This window comes from Heteronotia binoei, chromosome 4, assembly GCF_032191835.1.
Source record: "Heteronotia binoei isolate CCM8104 ecotype False Entrance Well chromosome 4, APGP_CSIRO_Hbin_v1, whole genome shotgun sequence".
NCBI lineage: Eukaryota > Metazoa > Chordata > Lepidosauria > Squamata > Gekkonidae > Heteronotia > Heteronotia binoei.
In genome coordinates, this window is record NC_083226.1 from 677,511 (window position 1) to 691,374 (window position 13,864).

The 13,864-nt window shown below is 49.7% G+C and overlaps 1 protein-coding gene across 1 annotated transcript in view; it reads right to left on the bottom strand.

The window, feature by feature from the left end:
* Nucleotides 1-13,330, bottom strand: part of MYOZ1 (myozenin 1) — a 49,000-nt gene extending 35,670 nt beyond the window's left edge. The window contains exon 1 of the mRNA XM_060236322.1: nucleotides 13,247-13,330. The gene's annotated coding sequence lies outside the window, so the exon portion shown is untranslated. The remainder of the gene's footprint in view (nucleotides 1-13,246) is intronic.
* Nucleotides 13,331-13,864: the final 534 nt, after the last annotated feature.

Sequence of the window (13,864 nt, forward strand, 5' to 3'; positions counted from 1 at the left end):
ACTTCAAGCATAAAGTTACATCCTGGGTTACAGATCAGTTTCCTCCACTGTTTCATGTAATTAGGCTTGTCTGCTTCACTGCAGTTTAGTCTGATTTGCTTCAACATATGGCATGTACATTGCTGCTTCCCCAAATAACTTCACACATCTGAAGAAGAAAACTGGCTGTGCATAGAAAAAGCATAAAGCATCTCTGCTCTTGTCTACCTTCCAGCCACCACAGTTCAAGCTAACATTGTTTCTTTAGAGCAAAGTGTGAGTCCAGGGGCATCTTTAAGACCAACAAAGTTTTATTCTAGGTATACACTTTCATGTGCGCACACACACTTCTTCAGATATGTTGAAACAGAAGTTACCACCCATTACATGTAAGTAGAAGGTGGGAAGGGTGTTGCCAGGAAGGGCTAATTAGAGTCAAGATGCATAAGCAACTGAGCAGCTAAAATTGGATTAAGGCAATTGGTAAAACCTGTGAATAGCAGCAAATTAGCATACAGCATAACAAAAGAGTTAGAAACAGATGTGAGAATTGAATGATATTAGCATGGGTAGTAAGATAAGAAATCAATATCCCTGTTAAGCCCTGGGGGTTCCACTGCCCTGAGTTTTGCATTTTGTGAACATGACATTTGAGTCCAGGAGAATTGATTGACTCCCTTCTGAATTATTTTATTTGAAAAATCACTGGCTTGCATTGCTGGAGTATCACTGAGGGCAGAACTTGGTCTCAGATCCCTTGGAGCTCAGGTTTGGGTTGCAATTTTCAGTTTCTGGGACAAGATTTTATACTCCAGAGGTCCTGTTAGAGTATTTTCCACATTACACTGGATTTAATCATGATGCATTTTGCAGGAACTTTCCAAACACGGGGTCACAGTGGGAATACCAACTTGCAGTGCATTCCTAAACAGGATATACAGCCTTCTAAGCCCTTTGGCACTGTTCAGTGAATAACTATCCAAAGAATATTTGGGTATTGGCAAGTTAAACATTTTATAATGGAGACAGAACAGAACCTGAGTCCAGTGCCACCTTTAAGACCAACAAAATTTTATTCAATGTATATGCTTTAATGTGCACGCCCACGTCTTCAGATACAATGAAATGGAAGGTAACAGTCCATACATATAGGGTAAAGGGTGAGTAGTAAATTAGCACACAGCATAATGAAGATGTTAAACAGATTCAACCAAGACCCTGAGAATTCAATGAAATTCCCAGGATTTAACAGGGATATTGGTTTCTAATCTCACTACATAGGCTAACCTCATTCATCCCTTACATCTGTATTCTCACCAGTCCCCTAGAAGGGCCACACATCCTCTTTGTTTTATTTCTTTAAAAAATAGATTAGAAGAGTAGATTGTAATGTGATTTAATAATAGCGGAATGTAATGTAAACTGGAATGGTAGACTGGAACGTATTTCTCTGGTCTAGGGGGGAGGAAGAAGATGCCGTCAGGTGACTTCCATGCCGAAGAGGAGATGGATGGAGTATAATGGCAGGGTCCCCATTATTTACTCTCAGCATTCCACAATTAAGGATACATCTGCCCATCAGTCTCCAATTTTGACATATTTATTTCCTTCACTATGTTTCCCCTGGAATTAAACCCAAACAAATGGTAACCAGATAAACTAAGCTTGTTATTCCTGTTTGGTCTGTGAATCTGTTTAACATCTTCATTATGCTGTATTTACTGCTCACTCTTTACCTATATGTATGGACCTTCCATTTCATTGTATTTAAATGTGTGTGTACACACGAAATTGATACCTTGAATAAACTTTGTTGGTCTTAAAGGCGCCCCTGGATTTGAACTTTGTTTTGCTAATTCATCCCAGCACTGGGACCCACCTGAATCTATAATGGAGACAATTCAGGAAAGCAATGACTTGGGGGGATGTCTTAAAAACCAAAAAGTTATTGAAAAGATAGTAAAAATGATCATGCCCTGGGTGTGTTATTAGAAACAACGTACAGTGAGATGAACCATGTTCAGCATAAATAAAACATGGCAATAGGACAGGAACTGAGAACAGAATCATGGGAAAACACCAAGCAGCAAATAAATTCTCACATAAAGTTGTCTATAGTTGGTTTCTGGATCCTAGTCCTGCTGTGTTGTTTATTGGATGCCCAATCCTGTTGATGGCCCTTCAGACTAGGGAAGGGCCTGGGATGTGAAAATAGTGATTCTCTGGGCTGCATGAATCAGTGGTTCATTTTGTTTCGTGTTTCCCCCCTCCCCAGTTTTCTGAACTATTTGTGGTACATTGTTTTGTTCAATTCAAGAAGGCGTAGAATGGTCCCCAAGTGGGCCAGAGATGCTGAACTGGTGGAAAACTCTTCAGTGGACTCTCCTCTACCTGCTCTCCAAATTGGATTTCAGGGGAGCTACAGCCCCCAAAGCAGGTGCCCCCAGTAAACTGCTCTCCTAGGAGTATGTCAAGCTGGGGAAATAAAGGGAAGCCAGCCTGCAGCTTCTGGTCAGTTTCACCCCCAGGAAGCTTGGAAACTGACTAGAAGCAGCAGCTCTGCTCTCCCCAGCCCCCTTGTGCTTCTGTTCAGTTTCCAGTGAAAATGGCCAAAAGTGCAGGGGGAGAGCAGAGCTGCCATTTCTAGTTAATTTCACTGGAAACTGACCAGAAGCCAAGGGGGGCAGGGAGAGTGGAGTTGCCATTTCTAGTCAGTTTCACTAGAAGCATGCTGGTGCCAGGCTGTCTGGAAAAATGAAGCAAACACGAACCAAATGACATGCCAAAAAAAAGGCCAGGTCACGTTCGGGTGCAGTGGGATCAGACAAACCAGAACGAACCACAAATGAGCCATTTTTAGCACAAGTTAGGATTCATGGTCCAGTTCCTGCCCATCCCTTCTTCAGAGACATCGTGGGTAATTGGGTTTGCATCTCAGTGAGAAAGGCAGACTATAAGTAACATAAATAAATAAAGGTGGGGTAGAATTTATCAACTTGTCTTTGGTGTTAGATTCAGGGCTTTTTTGTAGCAGGAACTCCTTTGCATATTAGGCCACACCTCCCTGATGTAGCCAATCCTCCAAGAGCTTACAGCAAGCTCTTATTACAGGACCTACTGTAAGCTCCAGGAGGACTGGCTACATCAGGGGTATGTGGTCTAATATGCAAAGGAGTTCCTGCAGTTAACACAGATTTTCTACACATGTAATAGAGTTTCCTCCAAATAGATTGATGCTTGAAAGAAGCTACAGAAATTATAGATGGGATAAAGTCTTAGGGACTTAGAAGTAAAAACAATAATGTTGGGGCTGCTGCAGCAAGAGAGAAGTCATTGAGAAGGCGTTGGCTGCCAGCAGCCAAAGACGTTTTTTCCAGCCCGCAGGAACGAAGCCAGGCGCAGAGCAAAAAGGGTGTTTGATCCAAGGGGGGCCGATTGCAGAGATGGAAAGCCTGCCATTGCCATGGTCTCCCATGTGAGGAAGGAAATCTATGGATTTGCTGGATGTGGATTAAAGACTGTGATCAAGATGGTCTGATTTAAAAAGATACAGAGAAAAGGAAGGAGCTGCAGCACTCAAGGGAATAATCATCAAGAGTGAGAAATGAAATTCTGTATCTGAAATGGGCAGGTTGGAATTTGTTGCTGATGAAATAAAAGGATTGCTATCAGATAAGCAAAGTGAAGATGGAATGGAAAAGATGGGAACTTCCATGAGACCCATCCTTTGCAACTGAGGCCTAAGGAGCATGGAGGGTTCAGAGGATGGGTTAGGCTTTGTCCTGCCCCTTCATTGTTTGCCATTGGATGAGTGACCCCCAGTCACTTACTCAGGGGCACAGTACAGGTATACATGCAGTGGCACAATGAGGGCAGGGGGCGAAATAGATTCCTGACATATTGCACTCCTCCCAGTTGTGGTGTTCTCTGTTAGTTTACTCACTGGGTCCTGTGAAATCCACTTGACTCATAATGGACACTTTTTGAATGGAGCCACCTCCAGCTGTGAGGCTTCTTGGTGACACAGGAACATGATCCAACGGCAGAACCTGGAAACTGGCTTTTTTTTGCATATGACCGCCAGTTTGAAAGCTGTGGTGTTTCTTGCAAGGACTTATGTGGGAAACTCCAGAATGATTCTCAAATTATTCATCCTCATTAACAATAAAATGAACCCACAAATAAACAGATAAATGTTTTCCAGTTTAACAGTTTTCTAATTATACATTCCTTTGATGAGAATTGATGTTCTGTGATGGTCTCTCCTACAGGTGCAAAGTTCATCAAAAGATCATCAACATGCAGTCCAAATGGGTTTTCCTCATCAGTTAAGCTAATGGTGCCCAGTGAGCTTTCCCCAGTGACCCCGGGGGTTCAGCACCAACATCTCACCAGCATTTTGATATTTGCTATGGTCTCTATTTCTTTTTATATCATTAAATTGCTATGCCAGCTGTAATGTACTGAGAACCGAGATGGTTTGAAGGCAACATAGTAGTTTAATCAGACGTACATCACAAGAGAGGGAGCACGCGGGCCGGGCCCTGCTTATATACATTGCCCGGTACAGACCCCCCCATCCGACCAGGCCATTCCTGGTCGGTCAAACTTCCCGCCGAGGATCTTGATGGGCGGGGCCTCAGGCGAGCTCCATCCGGGGACCCCAGGGTCTCCTTTAGTCGCCATCGCCATGAGGTCTGGTTACTTATGTTCAATACATAACACTCCTCCCCCCTGGCTCAGGACACATAGTCCCGCAAGTAAGCAGGGGCCGTGCGCTCCCGGTTAGACCTCCTCGGAATAGCTGGTGAGGTCAGAGCGGTCGCCGGTGCCTCCGGGGCCCCAGCCTCCGTCGCGGGCGGGGTGGTGGACTCCCCGCGTGGGGACGCCACCAGCCCGCGGTTGTCAGCGCCTTTCGGTTCCTTGGTTGCCCCTGCTCCCTGGGGCAGGCTCTCGCTACGGTTGGGCTCTACCTCCTGGTTCGCCTGCGTGGTTGGTTGTGTTGATGTTGGATCTTAGTGGAGCCGTGATCGTGAGCTCTTCCTCGCCCAGTGTCTCGGCCGGTTCCTCCGGCAGGGTGCGGCGACGTATCTGGTCGATGTGCCTCCGCAATATCCTGCCTACCCCCATGGAAGCGTCGTAATGGCGGGACCCTACTACTTGAAGTACCCGGCCCTCAACCCACTCGGGACCGTTCGCATAGTTTCTTGCATACACTGGGTCCCCTGGGAAGAATCCCCTGGCCACTTCTCTGGTCTCTGGGGAGCTGCGTATGTCCGAGGCCCGGTCAGGGTGCAGCCTATCTCATCTTGTGATTAGCTTCCGCCCCATTAACAGCTCGGCTGGGCTGACCCCCGTGACTGGTTTGGGAGTTATCCTATTATCGAATAGGAAGGCGGCTCGGCGGTGGTCCCAGTCCCACTGTACTATACGGCCCAGTGCTTCCTTTGTGGTGCGCAGCATCCGCTCGGCTTGGCCGTTGGTGGCCGGATGGAAAGGGGCGGACCGGATATGCTGGATCATGTATTGCTGCATGAACTCCCGGAATTCCCGGGATGTGAAGGCAGTCTCGTTGTCCGAGACGATGATGTCCGGGATCCCGTATGTGCATAGGACCCTGCGTAATGCCCGGATTGCCACCGCTGTTGAGGTTGACGCTAACAGAATCACTTCCAACCACTTGGTGTATGCGTCCACCAAGATAAAAAATATTTGGCCCTGGAAGGGCCCTGCGAAGTCTATGTGTAGTCTAGACCACAGCTTCCTGTGTGGTTCCCAGTGTTGTGCAGGGGCGCTGGGCGTATCGGGTCGGGACTCCTGGCAAGCTTTGCACCCTCGGACCCAACCCTCTATTTCTTCATCCATCCCCGGCCACCAGACATAGCTGCGTGCTAGGGCCTTCATATGTACAATCCCTGGGTATGTTTCATGCAGGGCGCCCAACACTTGTTTCCGCAGCGGGGGAGGAACCACCACCCTGCTCCCCCATAACAGGCATCCCTTGTGGGCGGATAGTTCGTCCCTGCGTGTTGTGTATGCCCTGAACTCTTCACCCTGTTTTCCCTCTGGCCAGCCCCTCACCACCCAGTAGAGAACCCGCGCGAGAATTTTGTCTTGCCCCGTTGCTTTTGCTACCTCGGCTGCGTGTAGGGGTCTTTCAGGCAGTGTTTCAATGAGTATCACATGATGGGCTGGGGCTGGGTCGGGGTCCGTGGAGGGCAGCAGGAGGCGACTGAGAGCATCTGCATGGCCCATCGCCTTCCCAGGCTGGTGGACCAGGGCATACGTGTAGGAATTAAGAAACTGATTCCATCGCAAAACGCGCTGCGATAGGATCTGTGGTGTTTGGCGGTCTGGCGCTAAGAGGCCCAGGAGCGGTTTGTGGTCCGTGGCAATGGTGAAACGCCTCCCGTACAGGTAGTCATTAAACTTATGCACCCCTGCCACGATCGCTAATGCCTCCTTATCAATATGGGCATAGTTTCGCTCCGCGGGGGTCAGAGTCCTCGAGTAGTAGGCTACCGGGACCTCCCTCCCATCCGGGAGTTGGTGACTCAAAACGGCGCCCACCCCGTACGGTGATGCATCACATGCTAAGATCACAGTAGGCTCTCATCAAAATGCTGTAGCAGGTTGTTTGATACGAGCAGCCCTTTTACTGCTTGGAACGCTGCGTCCTGTTTCTTCCCCCAGACCCATGGGGCATTTTTGTCTAGGAGTCTGTGGAGGGGCTCAGCAATAGTGGCTTTGTGGGGCAAGAACGAATGTTAGAAATTTAATAACCCCAAGAAACTTTGTAGCTCCGCCTTGCTCGCGGGAATGGGGCCTTGGGGGGCTCGTGGCCTTGGTTTTGTCATGTGTGGTGTGGATTCCCGCTGCGTCGACCGCAAACCCCAAGAACTCTACCCTCAGTACCCCCAGGGAACACTTTTCACGCTTTACTTTAAGACTGGCCTCTTGGAAACGGCGGAGGACTTCTCGTAGCCGGTTGCTGAATTCCTCCGCGTTCGGTGCGGCAATCAAAACGTCATCGAAAAACGGTTGCACCCTGGGGATCCCTTTGAGGAGAGAATCCATCAGGCTCTGAAACACCCCCAGGGCCACGATCACCCCAAACTGCAATTGCCGCATCTTAAACTCCCCCCTGTGGGTGACTATGGTCTGTGCTTCGGCCGTCGCAGTGTCCTCAGGCAGCTGCTGGTACGCCTGGGCCAGATCTAGTTTGCAGAAGATTTTGGACCCCGCTAATTCCGCCAGAACGTGGCTTATTACTGGAACAGGGTAGGGGTTATCCTGTAGTGCCTTGTTAATTGTGCACTTATAATCCGTGCATATGCACACCTCCCCGTTCGGCTTCACCGGGTAACTATTGGGGTTTCCCATGCAGCATAGGCCACAGGTTCAAGCACCCCCTGGGCTGTGAGGCGATCTAGCTCCGCTTCGATTTTCGACTTCAGAGCAAAGGGAACCCGCCTTGCCTTCAGTCTTATGGGTCGCACATGGGGATCGAGGGGTAAGGATACGGGAGGCCCCTTGTAGCCCCCCAGGGCCCCATCAAACACCTCCGGGAACTTCCGGCACATGTTTTCAAATCCCCCCCCATCCCCAGCTGTTGCACCCCCACGATCTTTATTTCCTGCGGCCGAAACCAGGCCAGGCCCAACAAGGTGGTGAGCTGCCTCTTGACCACCAGTATGTCGAGTTTGTCCCGAAACCCGTTGTATTCCACCCCCACCGTTGCCCACCCTAAGACTTCTATGGGGTTCTTTTGAAAGTCCCGTAGCACAAAGCGTGCCTGTCGCAGTCTGGGCAGGCCACGTGGGCACAGATTTCTCAAGGTTTCCTCCGTGACTATAGATATGGAGGAACCCGAGTCCAGTTCCATCAGGCAGGGCTTGCCCTCGACCCTGACCGAAACCTTAACCTTCTTGGGGGTCTCGTCGGGCAAGTTCATTACCTGCACGCTGGTTGAGGTGATCGCGTAGTCCCTGGTCGATTCCTGGTTGGCTGACTGGCGGCGGCGGGTGGCCTTGGCCCAGCAGGCCCTCACGATGTGGCCCATCTTTCCACAGCTCCTGCTGACCACGTGGCGGTAGGGGCAGTCTCGTCGCTCGTGTGGGTCTCCGCAGCTGGTGCACTTGGTGCCGGTGGGTCTCTCGACCGCTCGGGTTCACTGGGCCACTCGTGGGCCTGTCCCTGTTGGGCAGCGTAGCTGGAGTGCCTCTTCTTCGTCCGGTGGGCTGGGGTCCCTCTCTTCCCGATGGACGGCTTCGGCCTTCATCTTGGAGAAGGTTCTCGTGGTCCGCTCGAATGAGACGGCCTCGTTGAAGGCGCTCTGGAGGGTGAGCTCTTCCCTCGCCAAGAGCTTTTGTTGCAGCCTCTCGTTCCTCAGGCCCCATGTGAACCGGTCCCGCAGGGTCTCCTCCAGCTTTTCAAAGCTGCAGTTGCCCGTGATTTGGCAGAGAGCAACCAGGTAGTCTGCCGCCGTCTATCCCGCCTCTTGGTCTCTCCTGTGGAAGAGGAGCAGGCGGGCAACAAGTGAGGGTTGGGGCAGGAAATGCCTGTTGAGGAGTCTGATTATCTCCTCGTAGGTCTTTTCCGTGATCCTCGCGGGGGCCGAGAGACCCTTGGTGATCTCAAACGTGGCCTCACCGCAGATGCTCAGGAGGACATCTCTCTTTAGGCTATCCTCCGTTATCCTGTTCGCTCGCAGGTAGCACGCGACTCGTTTCGTGTAGGTCTCCCACCTCTCCGGAGTAGCAGGGTTGAACTCTTCAAGACGGCCGGTGGATCCGCTCTGGTTACCTATGGTGGCTGTGGTGGTGGCCCGTCGGTCAACCTTGCTGCTTTGGTCATCTCTCACCGGATCTGCCAGCCCTATGGGGTGGGCTGGCTAGGATCCCACCTTCGTTGCCACTGTAATGTACTGAGAACCGAGATGGTTTGAAGGCAACATAGTAGTTTAATCAGACGTACATCACAAGAGAGGGAGCATGCGGGCCGGGCCCCGCTTATATACATTGCCCGGTACAGCCCCCCCATCCGACCAGGCCATTCCTGGTCGGTCAAACTTCCCGCCGCAGATCTTGATGGGCGGGGCCTCAGGCGAGCTCCATCCGGGGACCCCAGGGTTTCCTTTAGTCGCCATCGCCATGAGGTCTGGTTACTTATGTTCAATATATAACACCAGCATTTAGGGGCAAGTCTTAAAGTTCTACATTTAACTTGGCAGAATTTTTGCAGTTGATTTCCCTTTAGGGCCTTTCCACTGTATCTCATCCGGGGACAGGCTCTCGTTTTTATCCATGGGGTTATCCCGTTTTATTCCCACCCCAAGTGTAAGAGGGAGAGCAGTGATTTGCTCAGAGTATTTAGTGAGGTTAATTGCAGAGTGGGGATTTGAACCCAGGTCATTGCAGCCTATATCTTGCACTTACACACAGCTTGTAGATCAAATCCAGAGGAATGGCTATCTGCCCCAGGCAGGCCAGGATCAATTCACCTGCATTTCTTCTTACTCAAAGCTGACCTCCATGAAGAGAAGGCTGCCATTTGTGAGGCCTCATTTTGGACATGAGCTCACAGGAGCAGAGCTCCAGAACCTCTCAATTTTATTGTGCTCTTTTTTTCTTACCCCACCCCCCCCCCCCAAAAAAAAATACTTGCTTCTGGCCTCCATTGTTCAAACCCCCTGTGAGAATTTTGACGAACTCTCAGATTTGACAAACTTTCTTATATTTTCCTCTGCAAAAAAATGGGGAAAGAACCAAAACATCTAAAGCAGACAGATGGAAATCTTCCTCCTGCCACTGTGGCCACATAGGAGAAAGTCATTTAAAAAGTATGATGTGAGTGAGGTTTTTTTATGACCATTCTAATTCAAGAAGCATTTTAAGGTAGATGCTGAGCTGATATAATGTAGTCCACCTTCCGGGGATGTCAGGGGTGTGTGGCATATGCAAATGAGTTGTGCAAATGAGCTCTGGCACCTCTTTTTCTATTAAATGACCCCTCGGGAAGCGCAAGGCAAGTGTAAGATCTATCTGTGTTGGGAAGCTAGTTAGTTATTTCAGGTCACACATTCACAGCAAAATATGTAAGTGACCATGCCAAGCTTCAGAAGTCACAAAGCATACTTTTGAAAGTTTTGTTAAAAACAAATAGACAAAAGGGAGTGGGGTGGAGGGGCATCATTTGTGAAGCAGCCCAGCACCCTTTGCCTAACTGGTAGAGATGAAGCACCTTCACAATCTTTTGGAACTGGGTCTAAAACAAAGCAACGAGCTTTGTAGTAAAGTTCATGTTGAGAAAAGATCCAATGATGGATTCAAAGGAACCCCCTCCCAAACTTTGAGTGCTTGTGCCCAATGCATGAAGATAGATTAGCAATTTCCTTCCCAGAGTTTTCTCTGCAAAGACTAGCCCTTTCTTTCTTTCTTTCTTTCTTTCTTTCTTTCTTTCTTTCTTTCTTTCTTTCTTTCTTTCTTTCTTTCTTTCTTTCTTTCTTTCTTTCTTTCTTTCTTTCTTTCTTTCTTTCTTTCTTTCTTTCTTTCTTGGACTTCTGCAAGCTTTCAGGCATAGCATTGGTTTTATTTTGCTTTCATTAAAACTGATTGATGTTTTTTCTTTCCTCACAGAAGATGCCTTAGTTAACATCAAATAAAGCGCTGGTGTTTTTCTTTTTAACATGGTTTACTGATTCATGCTTTGCCAATCAGGCCCTTTGCCTGCCTGCCTGCTTGATCTCTATCTGGAAAGGAGAGGTATATTTTTTAAAAAGCCACCATAGAAGTTCCAACTTTGCTATCTTACCTAACCGTCTAAATTTAGAATCCAGAACGTCTCGCTGACATTTCCCTATGTCACTGGTCCCCCCTTGACAGGCCAGGGAGCACCGTTCCCTATAAGGCTGCCGAGATGTCTGAAGGCCCAACATCCTGCCTGGAGGCTATCCATCTCGTTCTCCCGAAGATCACGGAATGATATTTTATGCACTTTCTCCAGATCCACTCTCTTTCAAAGGCTGGGTCCTTTCTCTGGAGTGCAAAAGGTTGCCCCATGAGCAGATGATGGGGTTCCATTTAGAGGTCCTGAAGAGCAAGATTGGAGTCCAGAAGCACGTCAAAGACCAACCGCATTCCCAGGGGAGAAGCTGTTGAGAGCCAAAGTCTCTGTCGCTGCAGGGAACTTCCACTCTCTTGAGCTTTGGCTCCAAACACCTTGTGGGTCTCTGAGGGGCTCCTGGACTGGCTCTTCTGCCCCAGGTCAAGATGGCTGCCCCCTCAGATGATGCTCCTTGCAGGGTCTCTTCTCCCACTTTCAGGAGGGAATTGACTGCTTCTGATCTCTCATGTCACACAAACTTGTTAGGAATGGAAAACGCACATTGGATCCCACAGATCCGCTCATGTTTAAAACATGAGCTTTGCATACAACGCTGGTTCCTGCTTTTTCTGCCTGTTTGGCCTCAGTTTGCTGTATTTTGTCTCTGGGCACCATAATGTGCTTTCAATAAACATCAGATAAATTTCAGAATCTTTACGATACACACCACATTCAGACAACGCAGGTACCTGCCCTTACATTGACTTCCTGCAGTCTATAGAGAATGGCTCAACATTTTGTTGCCTTTCTAAGGAGGAAGGTAAAGGAGATTGTGAGCCGCTCTGAGACTCTTCGGAGTGGAGGGGGGGATATAAATCCAATATCATCTTCTTCTTCTTTTAATGCTTAGGACAATCTCCAAAACATTCTTTCTTTTCTCATAAGCCATTCTATAGAAATATGCTGAACAAGGACAGGGAGTTCAGTTTGGCTAAGGAAGTTGCTTTATGTTTGTTGGGATGTTTCAAGTTTTCCCCTCCTCCTTGCCTCAGAATGGGGCCAGTGGATCCCCCTTTCTCCCTTTTGCCCCCCCCCCGCCTTTGATAAGCTGAAGAAGGTGAGCTGAAGTTTGAGAAGATTTCTGTGGGCAAAATGATTAGCCTCGTTTGCTCTCTGGAATAAAGAGAGCAGTTATGTTGAAGAAGCCCCGCCGAGCCTCCACTTTGGCCACCAGAGAGAAGTGTGTGGAAGAGTGACAGGCTCTGCCTGCTCCAAGACAACTGGGTAGAGCTTCTTCCTGGGACAGATGGCAGGGCAGCACTGCTTGCCAGAGAGCCGCTTGCTCCTTCTATTTAGAGCCGGCAGGGGAATCCGGGATCTGGGCAGCTCCGTTCTGCTGCTCCATCCAGGGTGCCATCTGCTCTCCCCTCTCGGATTAGAAGGGCAGAAGTCACTCCATGCATTAGGCAGAGAGGATTGGAGGAGTGTGTCAGTTACAAACAAGACTTTCCTTTCATTATTCCTAGACGTCAAGGGCAGAGGACAGCCTGATTGTTGACTGGTTTAAGGCGAGTGAAAATATCACCCAGTAATTCTCAACTCAATCCCAAGAGTTAGAGCTCCTCCCTCCAAAATCTGAAGCGGATTTAGGAATCCTTTTGTGCTGAAGAGATGTGAAGGCATCGATCATCTTCTGCCAGAAGAAGAAGAGCTCCCCTCAGTTTCGCAAGCAGCATCCTCACCTGGACTGAATGATCTGTTCAGGGGTTTCCTTCCTAACTGGGCATTATGCAACTGGGAAGCTGGGAAGTCCAGGCCCAAACCTGAGGCGAGTCAGAAGTAAGAGCAGGTGTGCTGAGAAAATGCCTAACTTCTTCTGGGACCCAGTGGCCGATAGAGCACAGAAGTAGATGGGTGGGAAATACTGGGAGATGCAGTGGGACGGCCACAAAGGGATTCTCCTGCCTGAGGCTACCAAGTGGGGGAAACGCCCGGAGGGGGGGCATTCCCCCAAGTGAGATATATGGAGGGAATTCTTTGGGGAAGAGCTGATGCATTGGCATCTAGTAAGGCCAAGGAAGGAAGAGAGGGGAGCTGGCATGCTTCCAGGACATTCTGGGCAGTGGCTAAAGGGATGTTGTAGCTTTTGGTGCCGATAGAAAGATTTGGGAGCGGATCCTGTCAGGCTTAAGGGATTTCCAGGGGTCTCTACTTCTTTGCTTCTCTAGTCTCAGAACAAGGTCAGCGCCTCTTGAACTGCATCAGGGGAAAGAGCCCTTGGAAACCCACAGGAGGAAAGGGACCCCAGGGAAAGAAGTCCCTGCCTTCTCTGAGCCACCTGCTAATCCTCCACCCCACGGCCAGGCCACCTGCTACAAGGTCTTTGCACTGCTTGCTCTTTCCTCCGTGCTCTTTCCTTCCAAACTTTCTTGGAGAGACTTACCTTTGGCTCCGAGACACCTGCAGCGACCACTCTGGGGAGCCTCCAGCAGCAAGAGCAAAGGCCTCCTGCGGGGTCTCTGGCGTTCCTCCTCCTGTGGGTGGCTCTGCTGGTTGGGTTCTTGTCCCCCCCCCCGGTGCTTCCAGAGCCCCCACTCCCAGATCAGGGTCTGCACAGCACAAAGTGCTGATGCGGAGTGCTGTGAATTTGACTCTTGGAGACTGCTCACACAGGCATCCTGCGGTTATTAATAGTCGAGGGGATCTCGAAGTGCGAGGAGGTCTCGGATGGCACCAGCCTAGGCAGGAGTGGGGAGGGGGGGAGTGCACCTCTGCCCTCCCCAAGCAGCCACCTCAGCCTGGGGCCGGAGACCCAGAGGCTCCTTCTCCTTTCACAGACGCCAGGTTATGCTCCCCATGCAGTGCTGGAGGCTGCCTGAGGGGGTGGGGTCCTAGGAATGGTGTGTGTGGGCATTCGAGGCCCTTCTGCTCTGGGGTTAGTAGAGGAGGAGTGACGGGGGGAGCACACAATTGCACAAAACTTCCCTTCTGTGCCAAGTCAGTAGACCCAGAAAGGCCCTGGTGGCAGAGGGACCATTGCAGAGTTCTGCAGCTTGCTTTG